Source organism: Schistocerca americana, chromosome 3 (assembly GCF_021461395.2).
Source record: "Schistocerca americana isolate TAMUIC-IGC-003095 chromosome 3, iqSchAmer2.1, whole genome shotgun sequence".
NCBI classification, from domain to species: domain Eukaryota; kingdom Metazoa; phylum Arthropoda; class Insecta; order Orthoptera; family Acrididae; genus Schistocerca; species Schistocerca americana.
In genome coordinates this window covers 764394793-764414498 of record NC_060121.1, presented here as the reverse complement: position 1 = coordinate 764414498, position 19706 = coordinate 764394793, and positions in this window count along the sequence as shown.

Here is a 19706-nt window from a genome sequence, read left to right as displayed (position 1 = left end):
CCAACTGCAGGTGGTTGCTAACGTCGTTACCGAAGATGTGTGTCACTTTGAATCAGAAGAGATTCTCTCTGGTTTCGAGCGGTTAACAGAATTGGCAAAGTCTCCCAGTCTTGCTTGCAAGAAGAAAGCAGAGCTGACCATTTGCAGCATAGTCGACAGGACCGACTGCGGACCTCTGGTATAGAGCCGAGTGAAGGGATTGAATCAGAGGTCAGACGGTTCTGTGACCGTGTAGGCCGCAGATTCCTCGACTTGCGCTAAAGGGTGGTTCGGTTTCAGGTTCCTCTGAATAGGTCAGGTGTCCACTATACGCAGGAGGCGGCTACACGGGTGGCAGTGGCCGTGTGGCATGGTATGGACTGTTTTTTTAGGTTAGAGGATCTCGGAAAAACACAAGAAGGGCTTCAGTCACAAAGGGTGCAGGCCGAACACAGGAAGAACTTAGATACAGGAATTATCGGTACAACATTTTTAAATTGTCGTAGCTGTGTTGAGAAGGTACCAGAGCTCCAATCACTAATAGAAAACACTGATGCTGAAATCGTTATAGGCACTGAAAGCTGGATAACGCCGGAGATAAGCTCAGCCGAAATTTTTGTGAAGAACCTAACGGTGTTCCGAAAGGATTGGCTACACACGGTTGGCATTGGCGTGTTTGTTCCCGTTATAAGTAATTTATCTTGTCGTGAAATTGAAGTAGATAGTTCCTGCTAGTTAATATGGGCAGAGGTCATTGTTGGCAACCGGAATAAAATAATAATTGGATCCTTTAACCGACCTCATAATTCAGATGATACAGTTGCTGAAAGGTTCAAAGAAAACTTGAGTTTCATTTCAAAAACGTACACGACTCATACAATTATAGTTGGTGGTGACTGCAATTTGTTCTCGATATGTTGGCGATAATAGATGTTTAATTCCAGAGGTACGCATAAAACATCCGAAATTACGCTAAATGCATTCGTTGAAAATTATTTCGAGCAGTTAGTTCATGAGCCCACGCGAATACTAAACTGTTGTGAAAACATTTGAACTCTTAGCAACAAATAATTCTGAGTTAATAACGAGCACCAAAACGGATACAGGGATTGGCGAACACAGGGTTGTCGTAGCGAGACTGAATATTGTAACCCACAGATCTTCCAAAAATAAACGGAACATATACCTATTCATAAAAGCAGATAAAAATTCACTTGACTCCTCCGTGAGAGACAATCTCCACTCCTTCCAAGTTAATAATATATGTGTAGACTAGATGTGGCTTAATTTCAAAGGAGCAATATCGGCAGCAATTGAAAAATTTATACGAAATAAATTAACAAACGACGGAGCTGATCCTCCTTGGTACACTAAACGATTCAGAACACTGTTGCAGAAACAATGAAAGAAACATGCTAAATTTAGACAGACGCAAAATCTCCAAAATTGGCGATCTATTACAAAATCTCGAAATTTAGGGCGAACTTCAATGCGAGATGCTTATAACAGTTTCCACAACGAAACTTTGTCTCGAAACCTGGCATAAAATCTAAAGAGATTCTGGTCGTATATGAAGTATGTTAGCGGCAAGAAACAATCAATGCCTTCTCTGCGCGAAAGCAATGGAAATACTATCGAAGACAGTGCTGCCAAACCAGAGTTACCGAACACAACCTTCCGAAATGTCTTCGCGAAAGAAGACGACGTAAACAGAATTCGAATCATGAACAACTGTAAACATGAGTATCGTAGAAGTAGATATCCTCGGAGTAGTGAAGCAACTTAAATCACTTAATAAAAGCAAGTCTTCTGGTCAAGGCTGTGTACTAATTAGGTTCCTTTCATGTGTGCTGATGCATTAGTTCCCCACTTGACAATCGTATACAACCGTTCGCTCGGCGAAAGATCCGTATCCAAAGACTGGAAAGCTGCACAGGTCACACTAATATTCAAGAAAGGTAGTAGGAGTAATCCACTAAATTACAGGCCCATATCATTAACGTCGATATGCAGCAGGACTCTGGGACATACATTGTGTTCGAACATTATGAATTACCTCGAAGAGAACAGTTTAATGACTCTTAGTCAACATGGGTTTAGGAAACATCGTTCTCGTGAAACATAAAAAAATGGTTCTGAGCACTATGGGACTTAACAGCTATGGTCATCAGTCCCCTAGAACTTAGAACTACTTAAACCTAACTAACCTAAGGACATCACACACATCCATGCCCGAGGCAGGATTCGAACCTGCGACCGTAGCAGCCCCGCGGTTCCGGACTGCAGCGCTAGAACCGCACGGCCACCGCGGCCGGCTCGTGAAACATAACTAGCTCTTTATTCACAAGAAGTGTTGAGTGCTATTGACAAGGAATTCCAGGTCGATTCCGTGTTTCTGGATTGCCGGAAGGCTTTTGACACTGTACCGCACAAGCGGCTTGTAGTGAAATTTTGTGCTTATGGAATATCGTCTCAGTTATGTGATTGGATCTGTTACTTCCTGTCAGAGAGGTCACAGTTCGTAGTAATTGACAGGAAGTCAGCGAGTGAAACAGAGGTGATTTCTGGCGTTCCCCAAGGTAGTGTTATAGGCCCTTGCTGTTCCTTATCTTTATAAACGATTCGGGAGACGATCTGAGTAGCCATCTTATGTTGTTTGCAGATGATGCACAAGATCAAAACAAACTGCAAAACGATTTAGAAAAGATTTGTGAATGGTGCGAAAATTGGCAACTGACCCTAAATAATGAAAAGTGTGAGGTCATCCACATGAGTGCTGAAAGGAATACGTTAAACTTCAGTTACACGATAAATCAGTCTAGTCTAAAAGCCGTAAATTCAACTAAATACCTATGTATTTCAATTACGAACAACGTAAATTTGGAGGAACACATAGAAAATGATGTGGGGAAGGCTAACCGAACACTGCGTTTTATTGGCAGGACACTCAGAAAATGTAACAGATGTACTAAGGAGACTGCCTACACTACGCTTGTCCGTCCACTTTTAGAATACTGCTGCGCGATGTGGGATGCTTACCAGGAATGACTGACGGAGTACATCGAAAAAGTTCAAATAAGGTTAGCACGTTTTGTATTATCGCGAAATAAGGGAGAGAGTGTCACTTAAATGATACAGGATTTGGGATGGACATCATTACAAAAAAAGGCGTTTTTCGCTGCGATGGAATCTTCTCACTAAATTCCAATCACCAACTTTTTCCTCCGAATGTGAAAATATTTTGTTGACACCGCCCTACATAGGGAGAAACGATCACCACGATAAAATAAGGGAAATCAGAGCTCGTACGGAAAGATAAAGGTGCTCGTTCTTTCCGCGCGCTATACGAGATTGGTATAACAGAGAATTGTGAAGGTGGTTCGATGAACCATCTACCAGGCACTTAAAAGTGATTTGCAGAGAATCCATGTAGACGTAGATGTAGAGCGTCTACACGAGGGAGATGTACTTGAGGTTACTATTATGGAAATGGAAGAAAACGTAGATGAAGATGAGATGAGAGATATGATACTGCGTGAAGAATTTGACAGAGCACTGAAAGACCTAAGTCGAAAAAAAGGCCCCGGGAGTAGTCAGCATTCCATCTGAACTACTAATAGCCTTGGGAGAGCCAACCATGACATAACTCTTCCATGTGGGAGGAAGATTTATGAGACAGGTGCATTACCCTCAGACTTCAAAAAGGATATAATAATTCCAATTACAAATATAGCAGGTGCTGTCATGTGTGAAAATTATCCAACTACAAGTTTAATAGGTTACAGTTGCAATATACTAACACGATTTCCGTACAGAAGAAGAATGGAAAAAATGGTGGAAGCCTACTTCCCGGAAGATCAGTTTGGATTCCGGAGAAAAGCAGGACACGCTATGCAAAACTGACCCTACGATGTGTTAAGGAAAGACAAACCTACGTTTGCAGTGTTTGTAGACTCGGAGAAAGTTTTTAACATGTTGATTAGTATACTCTCTTTCAAATTCTGAAGGTGGCGGCGGTAAAATACAGCGAGTGGAAGAAGGCTGTTTACAATCTGTACAGGTAACCAGATGGCAACTATAAGAGTCGAAGGGCATAAATTGGAAACAGTGGTTGAGAAGGGACTGAGACAAGATTGTGGTCTATCCCAGACGTTTTTCTGTATTTTGAACAAGCAGTAAAGGGAACAAAAGAAAAATTTGAAGTGAGAATAAGAAGAAATAAAAACTTTGAGGTTGCTGATGATGGTCTAATTCTGTCAGAGACAGCAAAGGACTTGGAAGAGCAGTTGAACGGAATCGACAGTGTATTGAAAGGAGGATGTAAGATGAACATCAACAAAAGCAAAACGAGTATAGTGGAATTTGGTCGAATTAAATCAGATGATGATGAGGAAATTATATTAGGAAATGGGACACTTAATGTAGTAGATGAGTTTTACTTTTTGGGCAGCTAAGTAACTGATTGCGGTTGAAACAGAGAGGATGTAAAATGTAAACTGGCGATGGTAAGGAAAACGTTTCTGAAGAAGAAAAATTTGTTAAGATAGGGTATAGATTCAAGTGTCAGGAAGTATTTTCTGGAAGTATTTGTATGGAGTACATCCATTTATGGATGTGAAACATAGACGGTAAACAGTTTAGGCAAGAAGAGAATAGCAGCTTTTGAAATGTGGTGCTACAGATAAATGGTGAAGATTAGATGGCTAGATCACGAAACTAATGAGGAGGTACTGAATTGAATTGGGGAGAAGAGGAATTTGTGGCACAACTTGACTAGAAGAAGGGATCGATTGGTAGGACACATTCTGAGGCATAAAGGGATCACCAATTTAGTACTGGAGGGAGGCTCGTGGGGTAAAAATCGTTGAGGCAACCAAGAGATGAATACACTAAGCAGATTCAGAAGGGCGTAGCTTGCAATAGTTACTCAGAGATGAAGAGGCTTCATAGGATAGAGCAAGGTAGAGCAGAATGGATAGCTGCATTAAATTACTCCTCGGGCTGAAGACAACAACAACAACATCTAACTGCCATACCTATGTAACAACTGAGAAGGACTGGAAGATTCGCTACTAATAAATTGAGAAGCTACCGTTTCTGGTAAGGATTCCCGCCGAACATGGTTTAGGCGGCAAAGATGATGTACAAGCAGCATGTGGCCGCGATTCCACATCGCGACGGCAGAAATCAAGAATTAAACCAGAACTGAGCTGTCACTATGCATATTTTCGGGTTAATGCTTCCATAGTGGTTTAACATGGTTGTAATGGCAGTCCAAGTTTGATCAGAGCCTAATACGGACAGTTTTCCGTAAGTACACATCGCTCTGAACATGGTAGATTCGGAGTGGTACTATTCTGGACCTTTCAACGTGTAGACTGAATTACCACTAGGACTAGTCATTCTATTATTAAAAACTCCTTCGGAACAGGTTTCGTAAAACCCAGCGGTACCGAAGCCATGTCATCCTCATCCGATAGGTGTCATGGGATGCGGTCTACTGCCTGTCGATTCTCCGGAACAGTTCTGAAGCGAATTCCACGATGTGGTTCCTTCACCTTCGAAATAAAATCAAAGTCACAAGGCCTTAAGTCATTGGTGTCACGGGATGCGGTCTACTGCCTGTCGAATGTCCGGAACAGTTCTGAAGCGAATTCTACGATGTGGTTCCTTCACCTACGAAATAAAATCAAAGTCACAAGGACTTAAGTCATTGGAGTATGGTGGATGGTACAGTACTTCCCAGTCCCTTCGAGGGAACAGAGCAGCCACACCTAGCAGTGTATGCGCCCGCGTGTTATCGTGCAAAACGGTGAGTGGGTTTCGCAGAAAGTGACCCCGCTTCTTTCGCAAAGCTGGTCGCAGGTGATGCTCCAAAAACGAACAGCAATACTGTGCATTGACGGTCTGCCGTGGAGGAACGTAATGCATTAGGATAACACCATCATAGTCGCATACGAGAATCATCATAACTTTAGACCACTCCATTCGCACCATCAACCGAACAGGCTCTGCCAGCGGTATACTACGCCTTCCACATCGCTGGCAACGTGTTCTACACAACACTGGTGACTACTTCGAAAGACAGTAACAGGTGCAGAACATGTAACTCTTTTGTATCGGTTGTGAATAAATAGTTGCCACTATTTAAGTTACAACCCTCTTATGGTGGGTAAGTCCTAGATAAATAGTTCTGGAATGTTTGTAATTCGTTATATATATGTAGCTCAATGGACGGCGAGTGTGCATTTAATGATGATCTGGGGAAAGAATAGAGGGGTAGACACAAACGCCAGAAGAACAAGATTAATGATCTTAATTTAGAGTGAACGTGGCGGTGGCACGTATTTTTCTTTTGCTTTTATTTCTTTTTCAAATATGATACCGCAGTAATAGTATTTGGGGAGACGTTGGCACTCGTGCAGGGCGACGTACTATATGTATTTGTTTGTGGTAAATAAAACACGTTTTCTGCAGAAATTTTTTAAAAAAGAGAAAAGTCCCTACTAATTTATTTATATGTCCAAGATAAAAATTACGAACCCCGAATCTGTTTGGAAATAAAGGATCAAAATGAAAAGAAAGAGAAAAGTATAATATTCCACTGAAAGAAAGATAGGTTTCTAAATCAAACACAATAAGAGATATTTTTTGAGACTGATATCCAGGTAGCATTAGCAGCTAATAATATTAAAGAGAATTTAAGTTACGACTAGCAGTGATAAGTTTGAAAACGTTTACCTTGATCAGAAAAAAGGATTATACATATATGCACGGTCTCTCTCCTAGGACACGTCAGGCTCATTTCTCTGGTATTTCGTCAGATGTTTGCAATTTTTTGTTTCCAACGTGTAGTAGGAGTCGACCCAAACAAATTCCGCTCATGAGCGTCGTTCTACGAAGTCCAGCATGGCCGAGCGGTTCTAACCGCTACAGTCTGGAACCGCGCGACCGCTACGGTCGCAGGTTCAAATCCTACCTCGGGCATGGATGTGTGTGTCCTTAGGTTAGTTTGGTTTAAGTAGTTCTAAGTTCTAGGGGACTGATGACCTCAGCAGTTAAGTCCCAAAGTGCTCAGAGCTATTTGAGCCATCTGATATTGTTGATCTAGTTTCAATGGTAAATTATTATATTAACTATATCTTGAATAAGATTTAGTATACATCCAACAATTAACTCTTGATAATAAAGAAAGAGCTAGTCGTAGAACTCAAGGTTTATCAACTCTAATGATTCAATTTGCTGTCAGTAACCCATGAAACAGTGCCACCACGGTCACTCATACCTTTTAAAGAACATTAAACTTCGTTTCAATTATTAAGCTGCCTCACCGCATCTATTTTTGGTTGCACTGGGGTGAACTGCCGGGAGGTTGTCGATCAGTATTGATTCTGGGCGGCGATATGAGTCGGCTGCCTTGTTGTACTGCGTCGACTGCGAGTTTCTCTGAATCGGCTGTAAGTTGCTCTGCGTCTCGCTGCCTGTAGCTCTCGAACCTTCGACTTGGAAACTAAACATGTATATAGAAATCCTCTCTGCCCCCTAAAGGCTTCCTGTTTTTATCTTGCGCTTTCGTTAACTACTTTCGCTTCGTCTTCTTACTTGCCTTTCCTTTCTTCAGGGTGTCTTCTTTCATCAGGACGTATCTTCTCGTTTTGTTCGTCTTGGTCTTAACCAATTACTTCTTCTTATATTTTCAATAGTGCCTGCAATTTCCGTCTCGTCACGGTCGCCACTAAGATGTTACTATTTCAGGGTGGGTCACGAGGAAATCTCTCTGTAGGTATTTTAGGGATCAGAAGATTAAATTCTGGCCGAGCGTATCTTACATACCTCGTAGTCTAAATAAGTTCCACTATCTTCTTAACAGAGATCGCTTCTAATCACACTTCTGTGTATCCGAAGAGTAGTAAAATTATAATTTAGATATGTTCACTCCGCTCTAGCTGAATAGTATAAGTGCTTCAGAAAAATTATCTTTTGGCCTAATTACGTGAGCTGAAACCAAAGATCTTCTACTAATCCTTTATCCTTTACTTTGCGAACCAAGCATGACTGTTAATACCAAGATGAGTAAGCACAATTATCTCTAGTAAACCTATTAATATTCTCAAAAACAGGACATGTAGTTTATGTTCAATTTAGACACCCCTTGAATAATGAAACTGATAATGTTTCACTGATGTACCCTATCAGATCACTGTGCTCTAAAGATCTTTCCTAGATTCACAATTTATATGACTTCTCGTAAACTCGGTTAGTCAGAGGTTAAACGAACGCCGAACCCGGGCAATACTGGGCTGTAATACACACTGCCATCACAACGCTCTTTCACACTCTTACATGAATAATATACCACACCCGGCCCATAACGCAAACCCGCACACACTATCACAGATCCTGTTCTGGAATGCAGACTCGATCCACAACAAAAGGGCAGAATTTGCCGCGTTCATGGAGCGCAAGGGAATCCTTGTTGCGCTACTGAGCGAGACTAAGCTTAAACCGCACAAACAATTAAACTTTCCTGGCTACTGCGTCTATCGTACCGACCAACCGGGCGACGCCGTGGCAGGGGGAACTGCAATCGTCATACACAAAGACATTGAGCACATAAGCATAGAGCTCCCTGAACTGGAAAAAATCGAGGCTACGGCCGTCGGAGTCAAGTTCAACGGAGCCTACACCACACTGATATCGGTATACAACAGCCCTGTAGGCATTTCAACACGCGATATCAGCACACTACTTAACATTTCACCGCGAGTAATAGTCGCTGGAGATCTGAACGCAAAACACCCAGAATGGAATTCACGCATACGAAATCCCAACGGGAAAAAATTGTATGAACATTCACTAGGCAGAAACTACATTATACTAGCGCCGACTGAACCGACGCACATTCCCTATCAGAGGGGACACAGGCCAGACGTGATAGACGTGGCCCTCATCAAGGGCATTACATCGACACTCAACGTTGTCGTTGAAAACGATCTGCCCTCTAACCACCAACCTGTAATACTATACATTGAGGAAACACTGCAGCACATGGATCAACGCAAGATGTTGGAATACGGGCGTGCCAATTGGACATTGTTCAAGGAAACGCTCGATAGACACATCCCACCCATACACGAAATTAATGAAACAGCGCAAATTGACGAGGCAGTAGAAACCCTCACTATCGCCGTCCAGGACGCAATGGCAGGCACCATACCTGATCGCACCTCACAACAACACAGTGCGGCCCTGCCCCAGGAAATCCTGGGCCTAATCTCAATGAGGAATCGCCTCAGGAGACAATGGCAGCTCACCAGGCGTCCGTACTTCAAACGGCACATTTACAGACTACAGGGCATCATACACGATAAAATACAAACACATAGAACACAACAGTGGAACCAAAAACTCGAAGGGCTGGTCACCGCACGACCTGGCGTGTGGCAACTAGCCCGACACTTCACCAGGGAGAAAATATACACCCCAAGGCTTCAAGGGCCTGACGGACCTGCATATTCAGCGGAAGAGAAAGCAGAACTAATGGCCCGCACACACGCAGTGTCATTCACACCGAACCTGGTACAATCAGATCCAGTGTTCACACTTGCTACTGACCAAGAGGTTACACGCATTCTAGCCCAACCATCGCGCGACGACATTCGACATGCTAGCACAGCCGAAGTCTCCTGGGCTATAATGCATTCCGATGCTAGGAAAGCCCCTGGTCATGATGGCATTCAAAACCGTGTCCTCCAGGAGTTCACAGATAAAGCAAATGAGTACCTAACACACATAACGAATGCCATACTAAAACACCAACACTCCCCCGCCTTTTGGAAGACGGCCAAGGTCCTAATGTTCTGGATGCCGGGAAAGACCACAGCCTCCCACAAAACTACGGACCCATCAGCCTTCTGAGCTCGCGCAGTAAAATTGTTGAGAAGGTGATTCTCAAACGCATCACTAGGCACTGCATAACAAATGACATCCTGAGACCGGAGCAATTCGGCTTCAGGAATCACCACTCCGCAACACAACTCTTACGGGTCGTTGAACATATAACACATGGCTTCAACATAAGCAAAGCTACAGGGGCGGTGTTCATGGACATCGAAAAGGCTTTCGACCGTCTATGGCACAATGGCCTCATTCGCAAACTCAGCGACGCGGGATTCCCCGACGGGCTGGTGCGTTTAATACACTCATACCTCACAGACAGGAGTTTCAACACTGACGCGCAGGGAAAACAATCAACACGACACGGTATACACGCGGGAGTACCCCAGGGAAGCATCCTAGGGCCCCTACTGTTTAACCTCTACATATACAATCTCCCAACCACACACAACACAACGATGGCAATCTACGCAGATGACACAGCAATCCTCGCGCAAGATTGGAAACCATCAAACATTACGTCACGCCTACAGACTGCACTCAGAGTGGCTGCGCCTTGGTTGGAGAAATGGCGTGTTAGAGTAAACGTCGGCAAGTGCGAAGCCCTTCTGTACTAGAAGACCGAAGCAACTGCGCAAACACCGATATTGCAGACCAATAACTCTACATGCACGCCCAATACGTTTCCCCGAGAAAGTCAAATACCTCGGTGTCTGGCTGGACCGGAAATTACTCTGGGGGGACCACGTAGAACCGAGCTAGCGCGAGGCTCAAACAGCTCTACCCTATGCTCAACAGGCGTAGCACAGTGAACAGAAGGGTGTCGAGGTCCATGTACATGACACTTATCCGACCCCTGATGACGTACGCAGCTCCTGTCTGGGGATACGCTGCGCCTACACGCCTGCGCCGTCTGCAGCTCATACAAAACAAAGTACTCAAAATCATAAGCAATGCTCCACGATACTCACGCATCGCGGACCTCCACCGGGATTACCGACTTGAGACTCTCACGGAGGTAATCCACAAACCCACCACAAGACTATACAGAAACTCCAGACATTCGCAGAACCCGTTTATTCTGAATCTGGGGAACTACGACCACAACCATAGATGGAAACATAAAATACCAAAAGACATACTTGTAAGGACCTAACATCTATGGCCAAGCACACGCAAACACAACGGTACAGGTGAGCCCCTGTTAATCAGACGCCAATACTGGATATCCAGCTGGAATACACTACCGAATAACTGGCACCACGCAGGGAAGCCGTACCGTACACAGCATGCAGACAAGCTCCACAAATCCCCCACACAGTGAGATGATCTATGGCCGATCTCCCACTACTGTATAATGATCTTGATTGTTCCAGGAATGTGGCGGCTGCAGCAACTGGGATAAATCGCCATCGCTTGCCACGGTAATGATGCATGATAACCATACTAACAAATCCAACCTTGCATGAACTATCGCAGCTAGTAAGCCACTACCGCTCTTATTACCCATACCACTGTCGCAGAGGTTCTTTTCCCACGGCACGAGCCTTGGCACTTTTTTCTCTCTGCTCTTCAAATCGCTACCCTCACTCGCGTTTCGTCCACTATCTATCACCTGATGGACCGTGTTAATGCGTAGTCTTACCCAGACGCACGGATAACATGACAGCCCAGCATCCTGTGATTCACTTACTAGATAACTAACATGTTTACGGAGGTGACAGTGGAACTTTTGGTTTGGTCACCACGTTGGTGCGGGCGTGGAGGGGCCTCATCTCTACCACTTTGTTTTAGCGTCGTAAGATACACAAATTTTCATTAAATAAAAATCACCGCTCTTCTTGATCTTTACACACATCTGAGTATAAACAAACTGGAGTCATAAATTTCCCAAATAATTATTTTTTAACATTTTTCTTTTTAGAAGACACTAAACGTTTTATATCGTAACGCCATACACAGATGACTGATACGTAAACACGAGAATCGTCCACAAAGTAAGTTCCATTTGGCTATATAAAACAAACGTGTACAGACACAGAAAAAAGTATTTATTATACAAAAATCTAAAACTATTAAACTACTTTTCTACATAGCTTACGAAGTTTTGTAGGCACTTGTCATAGCATGGCACAAGTTTTTGTATGCCTTCTTCATAGAAGGTTGCCACCTGTGAACCATGTGGTAACATGTTCTTTCAGCTCATCGTCATCACTGAAGTGTTGACCACCAAGGACAGATTTTAGGTGTAAGATGAGATGAACTTCCATAGCAAGGGCACTAAGTGTACATCTACATCTACGTCCATAATCCGCAAGCACCTGACAGCGTGTGGTGGAGGGTACCTTGAGTACCTCTATCGGTTCTCCCTTCTATTCCAGTCTCGTATTGTTCGTGGAAAGAAGGATTGTCGGTATGCCTCTGTGTGAGCTCTAATCTCTCTGATTTTATCCTCATGATCTCTTCGCGAGATATACGTAGGAGGGAGCAATATACTGCTTGACTCCTCGGTGAAGGTATGTTCTCGAAACTTCAACAAAAGCCCGTACCGAGCTACTGAGCGTCTCTCCTGCAGAGTCTTCCACTGGTGTTTATCTATCATCTCCGTAACGCTTTCGCGATTACTAAATGATCCTGTAACGAAGCGCGCTGCTCTCCGTTGGATCTTCTCTATCTCTTCTATCACCCCTGTCTGGTACGGATCCCACACTGCTGAGCAGTATTCAAGGAGTGGGCGAACAAGCGTACTGTAACCTACTTCCTTTGTTTTCGGATTGCATTTCCTTAGGATTCTTCCAATGAATCTCAGTCTGCCATCTGCTTTACCGACGATCAACTTTATATGACCATTAAATTTTAAATCACTCCTAATGCGTACTCCCAGATAATTTATGGAATTAATTGCTTCCAGTTGCTGACCTGCTATATTGTAGCTAAATGATATGGGATCTTGTCTACATTGAGATTCAATTGCCATTCCCTGCACCATGCGTCAATTCGCTGCAGATCCTCCTGCATTTCAGTACAATTTTCCATTGTTACAACCTCTCGATATACCACAGCATCATCCGCAAAAAGCCTCAGTGAACTTCCGATGTCATCCACAAGCTTATTTATGTATAATGTGAATAGCAACGGTCCTACGACACTCCCCTGTGGCACACCTGAAATCACTCTTACTTCGGAAGACTTCTCTCCATTGAGAATGACAGGCTGCGTTCTGTTATCTAGGAACTCTTCAGTCCAATCACACAATTGCTCTGACAGTCCATATGCTCTTACTTTGTTCATTAAACGACTGTGGGGAACTGTATCGAACGCCTTGCGGAAGTCAAGAAACACAGCATCTACCTGGGAACCCGTGTCTATGGCGCTCTGAGTCTCGTGGACGAATAGCGCGAGCTTGATTTCACACGATCGCCTTTTTCGAAACCCATGCTGATTCCTACAGAATAGATTTCTAGTCTCCAGAAAAGTTATTATACTCGAACATAATATGTGTTCCAAAATTCTACAACTGATCGACGTTAGAGATATAGGTCTATAGTTCTGCACATCTGTTCGACGTCCCTTCTTGAAAACGGGGATGACCTGTGCCCTTTTCCAATCCTTTGGAACGCTACGCTCTTCTAGAGACCTACGGTACACCGCTGCAAGAAGGGGGGCAAGTTCCTTCGCGTACTCTGTGTAAAATCGAAGTGGTATCCCATCAGACCCAGCGGCCTTTTTCTTCATTTTAGCAATTGTAATTGTTTCTCTATCCCTCTGTCGTCTATTTCGATATCTATCACTTCGTCATCTGTGCGACAATCTAGAGAAGGAACTACAGTGGGCCGGCCGGAGTGGCCGAGCGGTTAAAGGCGCTACAGTCTGGAACCGCACGACCGCTACGGTCGCAGGTTCGAATCCTGCCTCGGGCATGGATGTGTGATATGTCCTTAGGTTGGTTAGGTTTAAGTGGTTCTAAGTTCTAGGGGACTTATGACCACAGCAGTTGAGTCCCATAGTGCTCAGAGCCATTTGAACCATTTTGAACTACAGTGGAGTCTTCCTCTGTGAAACAGCTTTGGAAAAAGACATTTAGTATTTCGGCGTTCAGTCTGTTATCCTCTGTTTCAGTACCATTTTGGTCACAGAGTGTCTGGACATTTTGATTTGATCCACCTACCGCTTTGACATAAGTAAACTTACGGTTGTGCTTAATCTTTTCTTCAATCTAGTGAACCAGTTCATCAGTAACCACAGTCGGGTGCCCACTTCGTTCTTCATCGTGTATTTGATCACATCTTTCATTGAACAGTCTAATCCATATTTTAACCACTGAATCACTCATAGCATTTTGTCCGTAAACCTCGCAGATTTGCCGATGAATTTCGTTTCGTTTAACTTTCTTTGCAGTTAGAAAACGATCACAAGTCTCATATCACACGCGGCGGCATTTTAAATTACGACTGAAAATATAAAGAAGCACTACAAAGCATCCGTAGGCAGGAGCGATCTGAAAACGGCGTGCATGTCTTCTTCTTGAGTCAGAGTAATTGCCACCCATGCTCGGAACTGTGATCGTAGCGCTGCCACGGATAGAAATAGAAACGGAACTTGCTTTATGGACGACCCTTGTATTTCAGCGTGGCCTTTCAGAAAAACTAACATCGAACTCTGACTTAGGACTGAAGTTACAGCATTACATTTTCGTTCATGAAACACAATTTCATTTTTTAAAACAGAGGCCATAGCATCTAAGGGCAGCTTCCGGCATCTTCTTCCTGCGCACTGCCGTCGACGCTCTGACGTCTGCGTCCGATGAAATCAACATTCCAGCCCAGATGAATGATTCCTTCAGCTACCGCTTAGCTGCTGCGCCGCTTATGAAACATAAGAAACAACAAAAACCACATCTGTAGTTTTCAAGGCAGAATTTAACATAAATTATACAAACATTGACTGTGTTATATTAACACGAATAAGTTCAGGCGGACACTTGCCATATGTCATTTCTGCGCTAGCTGATACTGTCAAAAACTCTGTCGTCATACCCACTAAATGTAGTCACGATTCATGTGAAAAAAAAAAAAATGAAATTTCCGGTTGGTTGGTTGATTGGTGGGAGGTTATCAAACAGCGAGGTCAGCGCTCCATAGGATTAGGGCAGGATGGGGAAGGAAGTCGGCTGTGCTCTTTCAGAGGAACCATCCCGTCATTTCCCTGGAGAGATTTATGGAAATCACGGGAAACTTCAATCAGGATGGCGGGAGGAGGGTTTGAACCATCGTTCTACCGAATGCGAGTTGAATGTGCCAATCACTGCGCCACCTCGCTGTGAAATTTCAGCATCAAAATCTCTGTCATCCACAGACTTCAGTAGCTAGTCGCAGCACTGGCGTTGAACAACATTATCCGAACTGATCAGTCGCAGACGCGACATTTCTGTGCATCTCTCATTACTGTTTGTTCATATTTGTCTTACAATAATGTTATTTATGTCCTCTGGCATATCTACATGTAATGTGTGCCAGTTTTATACGTACATGTTTCACGTAATGTGTGTGATATGCACAATGAGAAAATGGCATCTACTTAAATACAGTGATGAGAAAGCGGACAAAAACTGAAAAAGAGCTTTGGTGGAGTTCCGGAGATGTATTGAGAGAAGGTATCTGAAGCGCAAGCCTCTTCATGTTTCCATGGACAGAGCAACATAGAATCAGTTGAATCTAATGACGATAATCATACTTGGCTATCCTTCTAAAGTTAATTCGCTCCACACTTACTCCAGTTACCAAACTGACGATCAGTTGATGCCTCAAAAAGTGGCCTGTCAACTGATTCCTTGTTTTAGTCAGGTTGTCCCATCAATTTCTTTTCTCCACAATTTGATGTAGCATCTACCTCCTCTTTAGTTATTGAGTTTACTCCTCTAATCCTCAGCGTTCTTCTATGCCACCTCATTTCAAAGTATTCCATTGCTTTCCAGTCTGATTTGTCTATCGTCCACGTTTCACTCTCACAGTGCAACAGTACAGAGAAATACAAAACATTTAAATTTATGTTCGATGTTAACAAGTTTCTTATTCTTTGTGACGCTTTTCTTGCTACTGTCATTGTACATTTTATATCAGCACTAGAGGGACCTGCCTGTGGTGAAAATTTTTGCGCGATTCCGACATTTTTGAAAAGCTCTTTCGTTATTTTCTTGCTAGTTTATATCATTTCGTCTATACTTCTGCTAAATTTTGTTTCCACCTTTCAACAACAAAATCTAAAGGAAAAATCATTGATAACGTATCTGCAGTGAAACATCTTTTATTGTTACTTTAATTCTTAAAGCATGAGCCCGCATCTCGTGGTCGTGCGGTAGCGTTCTCGCTTCCCACGCCCCGGTTCCCGGGTTCGATTCCCGGCGGGGTCAGGGATTTTCTCTGCCTCGTGATGGCTGGGTGTTGTGTGCTGTTCTTAGGTTAGTTAGGTTTAAGTAGTTCTAAGTTCTAGCGGACTGATGACCATAGATGTTAAGTCCCATAGTGCTCAGAACCATTTGAACCATTTTTTTAAGCATGAAAATATACATCCGATGAAAACACATGCATCAAAGCATGAATGTTTGGAAAACTTTTACACTGCCACTTTAGAAAGTAGGACCTACCCTCTGTACATACTCTACAAATCGGTGTGAGAATGTCAGGCACACCAAAACATCCATATTACTGTGAGTCAGAAATATTCTACTGTCAGACGTTATATTGAAAAATTTTGGAAAATGACTTCTCACTACCAATATTACTAACTTTGATTCGCAAAGCCTTGACTGCAACATTCACAAAATGCCCATACTTTGATTTCAGGGAAAGAAGAGTAGCAATCATATCAACATCCTTACCTTCTCTACAAGTACTACCAAATATCCTTAAACATTGTGTATTGTTCAGGACATTCTGATGTTGAAAGTTACTGTAAAATTAGAATTTTATTCAGTATCTGAGAGATTTCGACACTGTCTAAATAAACTTTCATTATGTTTCTTGCATTTACGGATAGAAAAAAATGGTAATTTCCTGTGTCACACTCCATAAAGTAGTTAAACTTTATCGTGCTTCCTCTACCTACTGATTGGAACAAGGATGTTGCCTCAGCATATCCGAGGTTGTCTCGAAAAAAAAAAAAGATGCATCCTCTAGTAATTTAAAGCTCTTTGAAAGGTCTCTAAGATTAGATTGTAGAACATGAATGATTGGTATCTTTGAGCACTCTAATCTCAGCAGTAAGTTGTAACATTTTGAGCAATGCTCAGCAAGAAAAGTAGCCTGGCACTGGATTTTTCTTTTTTAATTAATTAGAGGTCAAGGCTTCAAAACAGTTCACAGCAAGACTTTCATCTTCAACCATTTCAACGAATTCTGCTATATCACTGGGATATTCTCGAAGAAACTTGACACTGTTAAATAACAAGGAACGGGAAAACGTTTAGCCCGCATCTCGTGGTCGTGCGGTAGCGTTCTCGCTTCCCACGCCCGGGTTCCCGGGTTCGATTACCGGCGGGATCAGGGATTTTCTCTGCCTCGTGATGGCTGGGTGTTGTGTGCTGTCCTTAGGTTAGTTAGGTTTAAGTAGTTCTAAGTTCTAGGGGACTGATGACCATAGATCTTAAGTCCCATAGTGCTCAGAGCCATTTGAACCATTTTTTTTTTTTTGAAAACGTTTAGATTTTGTGGATTCGTTTTCATATTTCTAATTTAATAATGGCATTTGTGCATACTTTCTCTTTCGGGTGTTAAGGAAGATGCGTTTTGTCAGCACAATACAATGGTTAATATCACCGAGTTACGCCTCCCTCACGATGCCCATCAGATTTAATCTATGATCTCAACATTGCTTGTATACCAACCTTTCTGAAACTGAAACCCTAATTGCATTTACTCAATTGCCCACATAACGGGCTGAATACGAAGTTTCAGACACTAGATTACGGTACTGAATTTCAAGTTTCTGAATTACACTCATAACTGCTTGTGAACATTCAACAGCGTTCGCATTTGCAATAACTTTTTATTCTTCCTACAATTAACTTCTCAACTCTACTGTCGCTACAATTAAGTACTTTTATTAGAATCATGAACAGATACTGCCCTTTTCTGTCCATCGTTTCTCATTTTTCGAAGCTTCTTTTATTCTATCCTCCTCCTGCTCTTTGATGATTCGAACACAGAACCTTCCAGCAGAGAGCTACTCTCCGTACCTTAAAAATGTCAGTAGATCTGATATTAGTATAATATATATAACACCGTTTAAGGAAATATATTACTAATTCCCTTGTCTTTGAAATAAATGCGGGATCCAGCATGCATTACCTAGGTCTAAATATCTTCGAACGAGAAAAAGAATGTAACCACACAGCAACTACGTAATTTTCCACAGGGTACTGAACTCTATTTGAAAACGCTCCTGCAGAAGTTCGGTCGTCATTTGTGCCACATGTATTGCGCCTGTGATTGTATTTGTGATCAGTGGGTTCAGCTAACTAGTCCTCGTATTTTTCCATGCCTAATATCAGAATAATAACTAACATACTGAGTATCCAAAATGTATTCAATTCGATTCCAATTCCCATGTAAATGCAGTAACTGATATTACGAAAAATATGGGTATTGGTTCGATTTGTTGTCCCGGAACAGAAATTTCCCTACTGTTTTTAAAAATGGACAAACAGTTGATTTCATGTAACGAAATATAGCTGGGAGGGAAGACAAATCCTTCACGCTTGCCTACAACCCACCACCCCGTCCCGAAATCTATTCGTACTTTTATAGCAACAATGAGACTGAGAATTTATGAATCAGCAAAGTTCTGACTTCCCTGTGCTGCCAACTGTTACGGTGCAAGAATTTTAAAATTTAGAAATACTGTAGAGTGACCCAATCAACATAAATAAACTGTTGCGCTTCAAGATTTTATTATGTTTATGGCGTGATGTTTTGGGATGATGTATCGAAGGCGGCAACCCACTATTTACGTGAGGGCGAGTCGGGCTCGGATTTTCTGATTGCCATCTTAGCAACCGCGCGAAGGTGGCGCGTCGTCTCGGTTGCTTCCATGTTTTAAAATTCTTGCCGCGCGACAGTTGGCAGCACAGAAAAGTCCGAGTTTTGTGATTCACAAGGTCTCTGTCTCATTTTGGCCATAAAAGCAAGAACGGCTTGGGAGCCGGATTGCGATTCCTACGTAAGCATGAACGAATTACCTTCCCTCTCAGCGACATTTCGTTACATAAAAGCACCTCTGTCTATTTTTAATAGCACTAGGAAAGTTGCTGCTAAGAAGCCCCGCAATCTAGTTAAACTCATACATCCTCCCCTTTAAAATGTGTAATATTACACAAACCACGTACGTATTTGTTCGTCCACTCTCTCAGCTTCGGATAACCAACTTTTTCCAGAGGAATGTTAGCCTCCATAAAAGTTCAAATTGTTCTTTACTCTTTTTTGTTCGTTTTGCAGCTGCACTAGCGAAGTGATTGTAACTTGTCTTTTGACACATGTCGTCGTTAGCGTCTTCTCCTTCTTCTTCTTATGGGAAGGAATGTTATTAATGTATTGTAGACACGTGTACTTTCTCTGTTACTTAATTCGTACATTTCAGTATTTGCACAATGGTATCTTTCTAGTTTTATCAAACATGTAAAATACCTCTGATAAAAATTCTTTTCCTCAAGCAAAAACCGTCACAACCATATCAGTGAATTGCAGCACCAACACATACGACAAAATATAACATTGTATGCACTGGTGATCAGCAACAATTTCCATCACGCAGTAAACCGCCACATCAAAGAATGC